We start from the raw sequence: 16,935 nt of genomic DNA, 5'->3' as shown, positions 1-16,935 counted from the left end.
CCAGAGAGAGGGAGAGAGACAGGGAGGGAGAGAGAGGGGGAGAGAGAAAGAGGGGGAGAGTGAGAGAGACAGAGAGAGAGAGTGCATGTGTGTGTGTGTGTGTGTGTGTGTGTGTGTGTGTGTGTGTGTGTATGTGTGTGTGTGTGTGTGTGTTTGTGTGTGTGTGTGCGTGCGTGCGTGCGTGCGGGCATGGCGTGGCGGGCGCGTGCTCGGGCGCGTGCGGGTGTGTGTGTGTGTGTGTGTGTGTGTGTGTGTGTGTGTGTGTGTGTGTGTGTGCGTGCGTGCGGGCGGGCACGGGCGCGTGCTCGGGCGCGTGCGTGGGTGTGTGTGTGTGTGTGTGTGTGTGTGTGTGTGTGTGTGTGTGTGTGTGTGTGTGTGTGCGTGCGTGCGTGCGTGCGGGCGGGCACGGGCGCGTGCTCGGGCGCGTGCGTGTGTGGGTGTGTGTGTGTGTGTGTGTGACAAGGACGATTAGGATATGAGGGTGATTGGGGTTACAGAAGGTTGTTGTAATAGGAGACACACACTACCAGTCAAAAGTTTGGACACCTACTCATTCAAGGGTTTTTCTTTATTTGTACTATTTTCTACATTGTAGAATAATAGTGAAGACATCAAAACTATGAAATAACACATATGGAACCACGTAGCAACCCAAAAAGTGTTAAAGAAATCAAAATATATTTCATATTTGAGATTCTTCAAATAGCCACCCTTTGCCTTGATGACAGCTTTGCACACTCTTGGCATTCTCTCAAACAGCTTCATGAGGTAGTCACCTGGAATGCATTTCAATTAACAGGTGTGCCTTGTTAAAAGTTAATTTGTGGAATTTCTTTCCTTCTTTTTTTATATATATACATACATACACATACAGTATACACATACATACATACAGTGAGGGGAAAAAAGTATTTGATCCCCTGCTGATTTTGTACGTTTGCCCACTGATAAAGAAATGATCAGTCTATATTTTTAATGGTGGGTTTATTTGAACAGTGAGAGACAGAATAACAACAAAAAAATCCAGAAAAACGCATGTCAAAAATGTTATAAATTGATATGCATTTTAATTAGGGAAATAAGTATTTGACCCCCTCTCAATCAGAAAGATTTCTGGCTCCCAGGTGTCTTTTATAGAGGTAACGAGCTGAGATTAGGAGCACACTCTTAAAGGGAGTGCTCCTAATCTCAGCTTGTTACCTGTATAAAAGACTCCTGTCCACAGAAGCAATCAATCAATCAGATTCCAAACTCTCCACCATGGCCAAGACCAAAGAGCTCTCCAAGGATGTCAGGGACAAGATTGTAGACCTACACTAGGCTGGAATGGGCTACAAGACCATCGCCAAGCAACTTGGTGGGAAGATGACAACAGTTGGTGCAATTATTCACAAATGGAAGAAACACAAAATAACTGTCATTCTCCCTCGCCCTGGGGCTCCATTCAAGATCTCACCTCGTGGAGTTGCAATGATCATGGGAACGGTGAGGAATCAGCCCAGAACTACACAGGAGGATCTTGTCAATGATCTCAAGGCAGCTGGGACCATAGTCACCAAGAAAGCAATTGGTAACACACTACGCCGTGAAGGACTGAAATCCTGCAGCGCCCGCAATGTCCCCCTGCTCAAGAAAGCACATATACAGGGCTGTCTGAAGTTTGCCAATGAACATCTGAATGATTCAGAGGAGAACTGGGTGAAAGTGTTGTGGTCAGATGAGACCAAAATCGAGCTCTTTGGCATCAACTCAACTCGCCATGTTTGGAGGAGGAGGAATGCTGCCTATGACCACAAGAACACCATCCCCAATGTCAAACATGGAGGTGGAAACATTATGTTTTTCTGTTAAGGGGACAACTTCACCGCATCAAAGGGACGATGGACGGGGCCATGTACCGTCAAATCTTGGGTGAGAACCTCTTTCCCTCAGCCAGGGCATTGAAAATGGGTTGTGGATGGGTATTCCAGCATGACAATGACCCAAAACACACGGCCAAGGCAACAAAGGAGTGGCTCAAGAAGAAGCACATTAAGGTCCTGGAGTGGCCTAGCCAGTCTCCAGACCTTAATCCCATAGAAAATCTGTGGAGGGAGCTGAAGGTTCGAGTTGCCAAACGTCAGCCTCGAAACCTTTATAACTTGGAGAAGATCTGCAAAGAGGAGTGGGAAAATATCCCTCCTGAGATGTGTGCAAACCTGGTGGCCAACTACAAGAAACGTCTGACCTCTGTGATTGCCACCAAGTACTAAGTCATGTTTTGCAGAGGGGTCAAATACTTATTTCCCTCATTAAAATGCAAATCAATTTATAACATTTTTTATATGCTTTTTTCTGGATTTTTTTGTTGTTATTCTGTCTCTCACTGTTCAAATAGACCTACCATTAAAATTATAGACTGATCATGTCTTTGGCAGTGGTCAAACGTACAAAATCAGCAGGGGATCAAATACCTTTTTCCCTCACTGTATACATATATATATATATATATATATATATAAATATATACAGTGGGGAGAACAAGTATTTGATACAATGCCGATTTTGCAGGTTTTCCTATTTACAAAGCATGTAGAGGTCTGTAATTTTTTATCATAGGTACACTTCAACTGTGAGAGACGGAATCTAAAACAAAAATCCAGAAAATCACATTGTATGATTTTTAAGTAATTAATTTGCATTTTATTGCATGACATAAGTATTTGATACATCAGAAAAGCAGAACTTAATATTTGGTACAGAAACCTTTGTTTGCAATTACAGAGATCATACGTTTCCTGTAGGTCTTGACCAGGTTTGCACACACTGCAGCAGGGATTTTGGCCCACTCCTCCATACAGACCTTCTCCAAATCCTTCAGGTTTCAGGGCTGTCGCTGGGCAATACAGACTTTCAGCTCCCTCCAAAGATTTTCTATTGGGTTCAGGTCTGGAGACTGGCTAGGCCACTCCAGGACCTTGAGATGCTTCTTACGGAGCCACTCCTTAGTTGCCCTGGCTGTGTGTTTCGGGTCGTTGTCATGCTGGAAGACCCAGCCACGACCCATCTTCAATGCTCTTCTGAGGGAAGGAGGTTATTGGCCAAGATCTCGCGATACATGGCCCCATCCATCCTCCCCTCAATATGGTGCAGTCGTCCTGTCCCCTTTGCAGAAAAGTATCCCCAAAGAATGATGTTTCCACCTCCATGCTTCACGGTTGGGATGGTGTTCTTGGGGTTGTACTCATCCTTCTTCTTCCTCCAAACACGGCGAGTGGAGTTTAGACCAAAAAGCTCTATTTTTGTCTCATCAGACCACATGACCTTCTCCCATTCCTCCTCTGGATCATCCAGATGGTCATTGGCAAACTTCAGACGGGCCTGGACATGCGCTGGCTTCAGCAGGGGGACCTTGCGTGTGCTGCAGGATTTTAATCCATGACGGCGTAGTGTGTTACTAATGGTTTTCTTTGAGACTGTGGTCCCAGCTCTCTTCAGGTCATTGACCAGGTCCTGCCATGTAGTTCTGGGCTGATCCCTCACCTTCCTCATGATCATTGATGCCCCACGAGGTGAGATCTTGCATGGAGCCCCAGACCGAGGGTGATTGACCATCATCTTGAACTTCTTCCATTTTCTAATAATTGCGCCAACAGTTGTTGCCTTCTCACCAAGCTGCTTGCCTATTGTCCTGTAGCCCATCCCAGCCTTGTGCAGGTCTAAAATTGTATCCCTGATGTCCTTACACAGCTCTCTTGTCTTGGCCATTGTGGAGAGGTTGGAGTCTGTTTGATTGAGTGTGTGGACAGTTGTCTTTTATACAGGTAACGAGTTCAAACAGGTGCAGTTAATACAGGTAATGAGTGGAGAACAGGAGGGCTTCTTAAAGAAAAACTAACAGGTCTGTGAGAGCCGGAATTCTTACTGGTTGGTAGGTGATCAAATACTTATGTCATGCAATAAAATGCAAATTAATTACTTAAAAATCATACAATGTGATTTTCTGGATTTTTGTTTTAGATTCCGTCTCTCACAGTTGAAGTGTACCTATGATAAAAATTACAGACCTCTACATGCTTTGTAAGTAGGAAAACCTGCAAAATCGGCAGTGTATCAAATACTTGTTCTCCCTACTGTATATATATATATATATATATATATATATATATATATATATATATATATATATATACATACACATACACATACATACACATATACACACATACACACACACACACATACATACATACATACATTCATACATACAGTGGGGAAAAAAAGTATTTTGTCAGCCACCAATTGTGCAAGTTCTCCCACTAAAAAAAAAGATGAGAGAGGCCTGTAATTTTCATCATAGGTACACGTCAACTATGACAGACAAATTGAGAAAATAAAATCCAGAAAATCACATTGTTTTTAATGAATTTATTTGCAAATTATGGTGGAAAATAAGTATTTGGTCACCTACAAACAAGCAAGATTTCTGGCTCTCACAGACCTGTAACTTCTTCTTTAAGAGGCTCCTCTGTCCACCACTCGTTACCTGTATTAATGGCACCTGTTTGAACTTGTTATCAGTATAAAAGACACCTGTCCACAACCTCAAACAGTCACACTCCAAACTCCACTATGGCCAAGAACAAAGAGCTGTCAAAGGACACCAGAAACAAAATTGTAGACCTGCACCAGGCTGGGAAGACTGAATCTGCAATAGGTAAGCAGCTTGGTTTGAAGAAATCAACTGTGGGAGCAATTATTAGGAAATGGAAGACATACAAGACCACTGATTATAACTCCCTCGATCTGGGGCTCCACGCAAGATCTCACCCCGTGGGGTGAAAATGATCACAAGAACGGTGAGCAAAAATCCCAGAACCACACGGGGGGACCTAGTGAATGACCTGCAGAGAGCTGGGACCAAAGTAACAAAGCCTACCATCAGTAACACACTACGCCGCCAGGGACTCAAATCCTGCAGTGCGAGACGTGTCCCCCTGCTTAAGCCAGTACATGTCCAGGCCCGTCTGAAGTTTGCTAGAGTGCATTTGGATGATCCAGAAGAGGATTGGGAGAATGTCATATGGTCAGATGAAACCAAAATAGAACTTTTTGGTAAAAACTCAACTCGTCGTGTTTGGAGGACAAAGAATGCTGAGTTGCATCCAAAGAACACCATACCTACTGTGAAGCATGGGGGTGGAAACATTATGCTTTGGGGCTGTTTTTCTGTAAAGGGACCAGGATGACTGATCCGTGTAAAGGAAAGAATGAATGGGGCCATGTATCGTGAGATTTTGAGTGAAAACCTCCTTCCATCAGCAAGGGCATTGAAGATGAAACGTGGCTGGGTCTTTCAGCATGACAATGATCCCAAGCACACCGCCCGGGCAACGAAGGAGTGGCTTCGTAAAAAGCATTTCAAGGTCCTGGAGTGGCCTAGCCAGTCTCCAGATCTCAACCCCATAGAAAATCTTTGGAGGGAGTTGAAAGTCCGTGTTGCACAGCGACAGCCCCAAAACATCACTGCTCTAGAGGAGATCTGCATGGAGGAATGGGCCAAAATACCAGCAACAGTGTGTGAAAACCTTGTGAAGACTTACAGAAAATGTTTGACCAGTGTCATTGCCAACAAAGGGTATATAACAAAGTATTGAGAAACTTTTGTTATTGACCAAATACTTATTTTCCACCATAATTTGCAAATAAATTCATAAAAAATCCTACAATGTGATTTTCTGGAGAAAAAAAATCTTATTTTGTCTGTCATAGTTGACGTGTACCTATGATGAAAATTACAGGCCTCTCTCATCTTTTTAAGTGGGAGAACTTGCACAATTGGTGGCTGACTAAATACTTTTTCCCCCCACTGTATCCTTAAAAAAAAAATATATATTCTCCTTTATTACTTTCCAACCCCGCCACCCTTTCCCCACTTGGAGTAAACTAGTGAACAACAATGCCTAGGCCTCTACTTCCAGCCCATACCCACTATCTACATTTTATGGACACAGTCAATTTTACAGTAATTACATTTTGTTTGTTCTTTCTCCTGAACTTCTTCTACTCTCAACCTCTCCGATCATTTTCATGATGTCCGTCCGGTTTGCTTCTATATGCCATATCTTTCTAACTGTGCTCTTTCACAAAAGCTCCCAACCTACAACCCATACACTTATTATGGACACAGCATGCCTACATTATTAGTTATCTTGTTATTGTTTGTTATTAGTTGTTATTAGTCTCATCCTTCAATTCCTTTTAACATCTCCCGTCTATCTTTTAACACCATCCATATAGGATTTCTATTTGCCATATATATTTCAACTGTACTGTGATGTCTTACAAAAGTTCTGAACCTTTCTATTCTCATTGTTTCTACAGATTGTGAATTGAAAATAAACATAGTTGCTAATAGTATTATTATGTTATTGATCGATTGACTATGACTTTTCAGATCACCCAGTAGTGCTATCTGCAGGGTTAGCTCCAGGTAAATATTGCAATCCTTTAGCCATTCCTGGACCTGTGTCCAAAAACAAGCTACAAATGGACAGTACCAAAACAAATGATCTAATGATTCTGTCTCTTCGCAGCAAAATCTGCAGAGCTGGGAAGATTGTATCCCCCATATAAATAACATTCTATTGGTAGCAATAATTTTATATAATAATTTAAATTGAAAGATTCTAAGTTTTGAATCCGGTGTCGTTTTGCATATCAGTTCATAAACACTATGCCATGGGATCGGTACGTCAAAAATCTCTTCCCAACTATTTTGCAATCTATATGGGACGGCTGTCAATCCTTTGGTCCTTAAATGAACTGATATTCCTTTTTATTTATCACAGTTTTCCTTAACCAATTATGTTCTTTAATGCAAGGCCGACAGACAAGTTCCTTACTTTCTCCTCCTTCCACTTTCCTCTTCCATTTTTGCGGTAAGGCTGCAATTATTTGGTTGTAATTCTGGGTAGAGCAGACATTTCCATATGTTTTTGTTAGCTGCATGTGCGACATAACTCCACCAGTCCTACCGATGATATCATTTACAAAGATTATACCTTTTTAAAAATTTTGTCAAAAAAAAAAGTTTTTTTGTCAATTAGTATATTTGAGTTTAACCACAATATTTGTTGCATTATTTGTTCTGTCGTTTCTGGAGGATTAAATTGAAATTGCAACCAATTTTCTATTGCTTGTTTTAGAAATAGTGATATTTGGGAGATTATTTCCTTTTCAAATAACTGAAAGTGAGAGGTTGTAATCTGAATAAAGGGAAAAAGGCCATTCTTGAACATTGGGTGAGACAATCTTACTAATTTGCTAGAGAACCAGTTCGGATTTAAGTATAACTTTTGTATGACTGAAGCTTTTAGTGATAGGTCTAATGCTTTAATATTTAATCATTTCTGTCCTCCGAATTCATATTCATTATATAAATAGGCCCGTTTAATTTTGTCTGGCTTGCCGTTCCAAATAAAATGGAATATTTTTTTCTCATATAATCTAAAAAACTGTTCGCTAGGCGTAGGCAAGACCATAAGCAAATAGGTAAACTGGGATAATACTAAAGAGTTAATCAGGGTGATTTTTCCACAAATTGACAGGCACCCACCTTTCCATGGTAGCAAGATCTTATCTATTTTTGCTAACTTTCTATTAAAATGTATTGAAGTGAGATCATTTATTTCCTTTGGGATATGTATTCTGAGTATATCCACATCACCATCAGACCATTTTATTGGTAAACTACATGGCAATGTAAAAATTGTATTTTTTATTGATCCAATACCTAATATAGTACATTTGTCATAATTTGGTTGTAATCCAGAGAGGTTAGAAAATGTATCTAGATCCTTTATGAGGCTGTGGAGTGATTATAGTTGTGGATTTATAAGAAAACATGAATCATCAGCGTACAATGACACCTTTGTTTTTAAGCCCTGGATTTCTAATCCCCTGATATTATTGTTCGATCTGATTTTAATAGCTAACATCTCGATGGCCACAATAAATAGATATGCCGATAGTGGACAACCTTGTTTCACTCCTCTTGCAGCCTTACTCTGAGAAATAGCCATTATTTACTATTTTACACCTAGGGTTACTATACATGATTTTGACCCATTTTATAAGAGATTCACCAAAATTGAAATGCTCCAGGCATTTATATATAAACCCCAGTCGTACTTTATCAAATGCCTTTTCGAAGTCTGCTATGAATAGCAGACCTGGTTTCTCCGATTTTCCATAATGTTCTATTGTTTCCAATACTTGCCTTATATTATCTCCAATGTATCTTCCTTGTAAAAAACCTGTCTGATTAGAATGAATAATATCCGACAATACCTTTTTAATTCTATGCACTATACATTTTGCTAGAATTTTTGCATCACAACACTGAAGTGTAAGGGGCCTCCAATTTTTTAAATGGACTGGATCTTTATATTTTTCACTTGTATCCTGTTTCGGTAATAATGAGATCTTCTTCTTGAGTGTCAGATAATCTACCATTTACATAGGAGTGGTTAAAACATGCTAATAGCGGTCCTCTTAGTATATCAAAAAAGGTTTGGTATACTTCGACTGGTATGCCATCCAACCCTGGAGACTTAAAGTCTTTAATTGCATCCAGAAGTTCCTCCTCTGTAATTTCACCTTCACATGAGTCTTTCTGTTTGGCTGTTAATTTTACATTATCAATAGGAAAAAATCTCTACAATTAGCTTCAGTTAGAGGAGATGGAGGCGACTGAAACGAAAACATATGCTTAAAGTACCTTGTTTCCTCCTTCAAAATATAATTTAGTGAATCATGGGTTGCTCCGTCAATTGTAACCAATTTCATTAAATTATTTTTGGTAGCATTCCTATGTTGAAGATTAAAAAAGAATTTGGTGCATTTTTCCCCATATTCCATCCAGTTTGCTTTATTTTTATAATATATTACACTTGATGTTTCTTGAATAAGTTTCTCCATTCCTTTTTGTTTTTCCTCTAATTTATTCTGAGCCTCTATGTTACAGTTTTTATTGCCATCTATCTGTTCAGTTAGACTTTCTATTTCCTTTGTTAGTATAAACTCTTTTGACCTAAATTGCTTTTGTTTTTGAGATGAGTACTGAATTGCATGGCCTCTAAAGGCACATTTAAAGGTGTCCCATACAATAAGGGGATTTGCTGTACCTATGTTATGTTGGAAAAAGTCAGTTATAAATTCCCTTGTCCTAGTTAAAAATAAATTATCATCCAATAGGCTTTGAATACATTTCCAATATCCTCACCCACGTGGAAATTCAGTAAGAGTAATGTATATGCCAATTATATGATGGTCCGACCGCATTCTGTCCCCTATCAACAGTTTTTTAACTTTTGGTGCCAACGAAAATGAGATAAGGGTGGTATACAGAAGATAGCCCTATTTGGTAAAAGACCAAGTCCATATTATGGCAAGAACAGCTCAAATAAGCAAAGAGAAATGACAGTCCATCATTACTTTAAGACATGAAGGTCAGTCAATACGGGATATGTCAAGAACTTTGAAAGTTTCTTCAAGTGCAGTCGTAAAAACCATCAAGAACTATGATGAAAATGGATCTCATGAGGACCACCATAGGAAAGGAAGACCCAGAGTTACCTCTCATAAATTGCAGCCCAAAAAAATGCTTCACAGGGTTCAAGTCACAGACACATCTCAACATCAACTGTTCAGAGGGGACTACGTGAATGAGGCCACTACTAAAGGACACCAATAATAAGAAGATACCTGTTTGGGCCAAGAAACACGAGCAATGGACATTAGACCGGTGGAAATCTGTCCTTTGGTCTGGAGTCCAAATTGGAGAATTTTGGTTCCAACCGCCGTGTCTTTGTGAGACGTAGTGTGGGTGAACGGATGATCTCTGCATGTGTATTTCCCACCGTAAAGCATGGAGGAGGAGGTGTTATGGTGTGGGGGTGTTTTGCTGGTGACACTGTCTGTGATTTATTTAGAATTCAAGGCACACTTAACCAGCATGGCTACCATAGCATTCTGCAGCGAGACACCATCCCATCTGGTTTGGGCTTAGTGGGACTATCATTTGTTTTTCAACAGGACAATGACCCAACACACCTCCAGGCTGTGTAAGGGCTATTTTACCAAGAAGGAGAGTGATGGAGCGCTGCATCAGATGACCTAGCCTCCACAATCGCCCGACCTCAACCCAATTGAGATGGTTTGGGATGAGTCGGACCACAGAGTGAAGGCAAAGCAGCCAACAAGTGCTCAGCATATGTGGGAACTCCTTCAAGACTGTTGGAAAAGCATTCCAGGTGAAGCTGGTTGAGAGAATGCCAAGAGTGTGCAAAGCTGTCATCAAGACAAAGGGCGGCTATTTGAAGAATCTCAAAAACACTGTTTTGGTTACTGCATGATTCCATATGTGTTATTTCATTGTTTTGATATATTCACTATTATTCTACAATGTAGAAAATAGCCAAAATAAAAAATTAACTTGAATGAGTAGGTGTGTCCAAACGTTAGACTGGTATGGTATCTTTAATAGTCCTATCAGTCAGTCGTTTTTTATTTTTATTTTATTTAACCTTTATTTAACCAGGTAAGCCAGTTGAGAACAAGTTCTCATTTACAACTGCGACCTGGCCAAGATAAAGCAAAGCAGTGCGATAAAAACAACAACACAGAGTTACATATGGGGTAAAACAAAACATAAAGTCAAAAATACAAACAGAAAATATATATACAGTGTGTGCAAATGTAGTAAGTTATGGAGGTAAGGCAATAAATAGGCTATAGTGCAAAATAATTACAATTAGTATTAACACTAGAATGATAGATGTGCAAGAGATGATGTGCAAATAGAGATACTGGGGTGCAAATGAGCAAAATAAATAACAATATGGGGATGAGGTAGTGGGGTGGCTTAATTTCAGATGGGCTGTGTACAGGTGCAGTGATCGGTAAGGTGCCCTGACAACTGATGCTTAAAGTTAGTGAGGGAGATAAGAGTCTCCAGCTTCAGAGATTTTTGCAGTTTGTTCCAGTCATTGGCAGCAGAGAACTGGAAGGAATGGCGGCCAAAGGAGGTGTTGGCTTTGGGGATGACCAGTGAGATATACCTGCTGGAGCGCAGACTACGGATGGGTGTTGCTATGGTGACCAATGAGCTAAGTTAAGGCAGGGATTTGCCTAGCAGTGAACATCTCAAGGATGATCAATTATAACAGGATGCACCTGAGCTCAATTTTGAGTCTCATAGCAAAAGGTCTGAATACTTATGTACATAAGGCATTTCAGTTTTTTACTTTTTTATACATTTGCACAAAAAAAAAAATGTTTTCGCTTTGTCATTATGGGGTATTGCGTGTAGATTGATGAGGGGAAAAAAACAATTTAATCCATTTTAGAATTAGGCTGTAACTTAACAATGTGTGGAAAAAGTCAAGGGGTCGAATACTTTCCGAATGCACGGTACATGGCTGGACTGATCTCATTCCATACCCACCTTCAGTCTAAAGTTAAATCCAGAATTGGTTTCCTGTACCGCAACAAAAGTATCCGTCACCCACTCTGCCAAGCATACCCTTGTAAAAATGACTATTCTGCCAATACTGGACTATGGCGATGTAGTATACAGGCTTGCCCCCAATACCTCCCTCAATAAGCTACATGTCATTTATCACACTGCCATTTGCTTTTTTTTTACCACTTTTTCCCCCTTTAACACTCATCACTGTGACCTTTACGCCTTGGTCCTCGTTATTTCAATAAATAACAATAAGATGTTGAAAAGCAAAAGCTGTACTGTCTGACTGACTGGAGACCTGGCTAGGTGGTAGTGGTAAGGAAGAGTGTGTGTGTGTGTGAGTCTGCCTGTGTGTCAGCATATCCCCTCCATCCCTCCTCCCCTCCACCCCTCCACCCCTCCATCCCTCCTCCCCTCCTCCCCTCCATCCCTCCTCCCCTCCTCCCCTCCTCCCTCCTCCCCTCCACCCCTCCTCCCCTCCTCCCCTCCTCCCCTCCATCCCTCCTCCCCTCCATCCCTCCTCCCCTCCTCCCCTCCTCCCCTCCTCCCCTCCATCCCTCCTCCCCTCCATCCCTCCTCCCCTCCACCCCTCCATCCCTCCATCCCTCCATCCCTCCTCCCCTCCACCCCCTCCACCCCTCCACCCCTCCATCCCTCCTCCCCTCCTCCCCTCCATCCCTCCTCCCCTCCTCCCTCCACCCCTCCACCCCCTCCATCCCTCCTCCCTCCTCCCCTCCACCCCTCCATCCCTCCTCCCCTCCTCCCTCCTCCCTCTACCCTCCTTCCTCCTCCCCTCCACCCCTCCATCCCTCCATCCCTCCTCCCCTCCACCCCTCCACCCCTCCATCCCTCCACCCTCCACCCCTCCTCCCCTCCACCCTTCCATCCCTCCTCCCCTCCACCCTTCCATCCCTCCACCCCTCCTCCCCTCCACCCCCTCCATCCCTCCTCCCCTCCTCCCCTCCTCCCCTCTACCCCTCCTTCCCTCCTCCCCTCCACCCCCTCCACCCCTCCATCCTCTCCATCCCTCCTCCCCTCCACCCCCTCCACCCCCTCCATCCCTCCTCCCCTCCATCCCTCCACCCTCCTCCCCTCCACCCTTCCATCCCTCCTCCCCTCCACCCTTCCATCCCTCCACCCCTCCTCCCTCCACCCCTCCATCCCTCCTCCCCTCCTCCCCTCCTCCCCTCCTCCCCTCTACCCTCCTTCCCTCCTCCCCTCCACCCCTCCACCCCTCCATCCCTCCATCCCTCCTCCCCTCCACCCCTCCACCCCTCCATCCCTCCTCCCCTCCATCCCTCCACCCCTCCACCCCTCCTCCCTCCACCCTTCCATCCCTCCTCCCCTCCACCCTTCCATCCCTCCACCCATCCTCCCCTCCACCCCTCCATCCCTGGACCTCTCCTCCCATCCACCCCTCCTCCTCTCCACCCTTCCATCCCTCCATCCCTCCTACCCACCACCTTCCATCTTAGTCTTGGTTCACACAGAGAGACTGAGTGTGATATCTCAGATTAGTATCCCGGTACCGTACCCCATACCTACTGTCACCCAGTTGTAGTGTGGTGCAGATGACTTACAGAGCCCTGCTGCCCGTCCTGCTCACCCCTCACCCCTCACCCCTCACCCCTCACCCCTCACCCATCACCATTCAGGCCTCACCCCTCGCCCCTCACCCCTCACCCCTCAGGTCTCACCCCTCACCCTCACCCCTCACCCCTCACCCCTCACCCTCACCCTCACCCATCACCCTTCAGGCCTCACCCCTCGCCCCTCGCCCCTCGCCCCTCGCCCCTCGCCCCTCACCCCTCAGGCCTCACCCCTCACCCCTCACCCCTCGCCCCTCACCCCTCACCCATCACCCTTCAGGCCTCACCCCTCGCCCCTCGCCCTCGCCCCTCGCCCGCTCGCTCGCCCTGCCCTCGCCCTCCTCGCCCCTCCTCCTCACCCCTCACCCTCAGGCCTCACCCCTCACCCCTCACCCCTCGCCCCTCACCCCTCACCCCTCACCCCTCAGGCCTCACCCCCTCTAGCCACACCCCTCTAGCCACACCCCCCTCGCCCCTCACCCCTCACCCATCACCCCTCTAGCCTCACCCCTCGCCCCTCACCCCTCAGGCCTCGCCCCTCGCCCCTCACCCCTCACCCCTCACCCATCAGGCCTCTGTCTGTTTGTCTGTCTGTCTGGTTTCTTTAGTGCTATCAGCTAACCCATATTTATAGCCAGGAGGTGCAGCGGACAGTTGGGAAAGCTGTAATATACGTGTGCTGCTTGCACATATCAATATCAGACAAAACCCTCCCAAACTAATGAATTGGTCCAATAGGCATGAAACAGGAGACAGTGTTTTGAAACTGCCAATAAAAACAGTCATTTTTTACTTTTAAATGTTTTCTCCTGTGAGTTCATTTTCTTTGCTCTCTCTCTCTCTCTCTCTCTCTCTCTCTCTCTCTCTCTCTCTCTCTCTCTCTCTCTCTCTCTCTCTCTCTCTCTCTCTCTCTCTCTCTTTCCCCTCTGTCTCTCTCTCTCTCTCTCTCTCGTTCTCTCTGTTTTTTTCTCTCTCTCTCTCCCCATCCATTGGCCTCTCTCTCTCTCTCTCTCTCTCTCTCTCTCTATCTCTCCCTCTCTTTCGCCCCCTCTCTCACTGTGTTTCTCTGTGTCTTGCTTCCGTGCCCTTGTGCCAGAGAGGAGAGGGTTGGTTGGGTGGAATGTGGTTCAACAGTGAGTTTTAAATAGCCCCCTGCCTGGACCAGCCAGCCCGTATAAGGCCAGAACCACGACCCCAAAATATCAGCACCCACCACAGCACTGAAAACAAATACCTTTTTCTGGGTCCGCAACGGTTACAAAAGATAGGAGAGGGAAAGAATCATGATAAACACGTAGTAGTATCAGTGTTAGGAACTACCTTGTAGTAATATATTGATAGGCTACTGTAGCTTTGCGTGTTGGTGAATAGTGACCTCGCCCGAAAGTAACTGAGGTTGTTGTTGTAAACAACACGTCAAATACACAACATCTAAAATATCTCAGTAGGGTGTTTCCTGTTTCCTGACCACGTGACCTGACCATGCAGGAACAACTCCAGCGACCGTATTTATAAAGTGTCTCAGATCTAGGATCAGGTCCTCCCTGTCCATATAATCTTATTCAGTATAATCTAAGTGGCAAAACTGATCATAGATCAACACTCCTACTCTGTGATGCTTCGTGAATAGGGGCCCAGGTCCCAATAAAAGCCATATAACTACGAGTGTTTCCTGGTCAGTTGATATGGCCAGGAAACACTCCTGGGCCTGTAGCCATGCTCCCAGTCAAATACTGAATCCCAGCTTGGGTCATATATACTAAATTGTATGCACTCACTGATGTAAATTGCTTTGGATTAAAGTGTTTGCAAAAAAATGGCATGAACCAAGAACCAAATCTTGCATGTTCTGGCCGGCTACTCAATAGATTGTGTCTGGGTCAGTCATGAGACTGTGCTCTGGCCAGCTACTCAATAGATTGTGTCTGGGTCAGTCATGAGACTGTGCTCTGGCCAGCTACTCAATAGATTGTGTCTGGGTCAGTCATGAGACTGTGCTCTGGCCAGCTACTCAATAGATTGTGTCTGGGTCAGTCATGAGACTGTGCTCTGGCCAGCTACTCAATAGATTGTGTCTGGGTCAGTCATGAGACTGTGCTCTGGCCAGCTACTCAATAGATTGTGTCTGGGTCAGTCATGAGACTGTGCTCTGGCCAGCTACTCAATAGATTGTGTCTGGGTCAGTCATGAGACTGTGCTCTGGCCAGCTACTCAATAGATTGTGTCTGTGTCAGTCATGAGACTGTGCTCTGGCCAGCTACTCAATAGATTGTGTCTGGGTCAGTCATGAGACTGTGCTCTGGCCAGCTACTCAATAGATTGTGTCTGGGTCAGTCATGAGACTGTGCTCTGGCCAGCTACTCAATAGATTGTGTCTGTGTCAGTCATGAGACTGTGCTCTGGCCAGCTACTCTATAGATTGTGTCTGGGTCAGTCATGAGACTGTGCTCTGGCCGGCTACTATATACAGTCGTGGTCAAAAGTTTTGAGAATGGCACAAGTATTGGTCTTCACAAAGTTTGCTGCTTCAGTGTTTTTAGATATTTTTGTCAGATGTTACTATGGTATACTGAAGTATAATTACAAGCCTTCCATAAGTGTCAAAGGCTTTTATTGACAATTACATTAAGTTTATGCAAAGAGTCAATATTTGCAGTGTTGACCCTTCTTTTTCAAGACCTCTGCAATCCGCCCTGGCATGCTGTCAATTAACTTCTGGGCCATATCCTGACTGATGGCAGGCCATTCTTGCATAATCAATGGTTGGAGTTTGTCCGAATTTGTGGGTTTTTGTTTGTCCACCCGCCTCTTGAGGATTGACCACAAGTTCTCAATGGGATTAAGATCTGGGGAGTTTCCTGGCCATGGACCCAAAATGTTGATGTTTTGTTCCCCGAGCCACTTAGTTATCACTTTTGCCTTATGGCAAGGTGCTCCATCATGCTGGAAAAGGCATTGTTCATCACCAAACTGTTCTTGATTGGTTGGGAGAAGTTGCTCTCGGAGGATGTGTTGGTACCATTCTTTATTCATGGCTGTGTTCTTAGGCAACATTGTGAGTGAGACCACTCCCTTGGCTGAGAAGCAACCCCACACATGAATTGTCTCAGGATGCTTTATGGTTGGCATGACACAGGACTGATGGTAGCGCTCACCTTGTCTTCTCCTGACAAGCTTTTTTCCAGATTCCCCAAGCAATCGGAAAGGGGATTCATCAGAGAAAATGACTTTACCCCAGTCCTCAGCAGTCCAATCCCTGTACCTTTTGCAGAATATCAGTCTGTCCCTGATGTTTTTCCTGGAGAGAAGTGGCTTCCTCGCTGCCCTTCTTGACACCAGGCCATCCTCCAAAAGTCTTCGGCTCACTGTGCGTGCAGATGCACTCACACCTGTCTGCTGCCATTCCTGAGCAAGCTCTGCACTGGTGGTGCCCCGATCCCGTAGCTGAATCAACTTTAGGAGACGGTCCTGGTGCTTGCTGGACTTTCTTGGGCGCCCTGAAGCCTTCTTCACAACAATTGAACCTCTCTCCTTGAAGTTCTTGATGATCCGATAAATGGTTGATTTAGGTGCAATCTTACTAGCAGCAATATCCTTGCCTGTGAAGCCCTTTTTGTGCAAAGCACTGATGAATGCATTTGTTTCCTTGCAGGTAACCATGGTTAACAGAGGAAGAACAATGATTTCAAGCACCACCCTCTTTTTAAAGCTTCCAGTCTGTTATTCTAACTCAATCAGCATGACAGAGTGATCTCCAGCCTTGTCCTCGTCCACACTCTCACCTGTGTTAACGAGAGAATCACTGACATGATGTCAACTGGTCCTTTTGTGGCAGGG

General features: G+C 44.4%; 1 protein-coding gene across 3 annotated transcripts in view; it reads left to right on the top strand.

Moving 5' to 3' along the window:
- LOC121574739 (integrin alpha-7-like) overlaps positions 1–16,935 on the top strand; it is an 81,708-nt gene that overhangs the window by 23,576 nt on the left and 41,197 nt on the right. The gene's annotated exons all lie outside the window — the stretch shown is intronic.

This window comes from Coregonus clupeaformis, chromosome 10 (assembly GCF_020615455.1).
Source record: "Coregonus clupeaformis isolate EN_2021a chromosome 10, ASM2061545v1, whole genome shotgun sequence".
NCBI classification, from domain to species: domain Eukaryota; kingdom Metazoa; phylum Chordata; class Actinopteri; order Salmoniformes; family Salmonidae; genus Coregonus; species Coregonus clupeaformis.
This window is presented reverse-complemented; position numbering and strand designations above follow the sequence as displayed.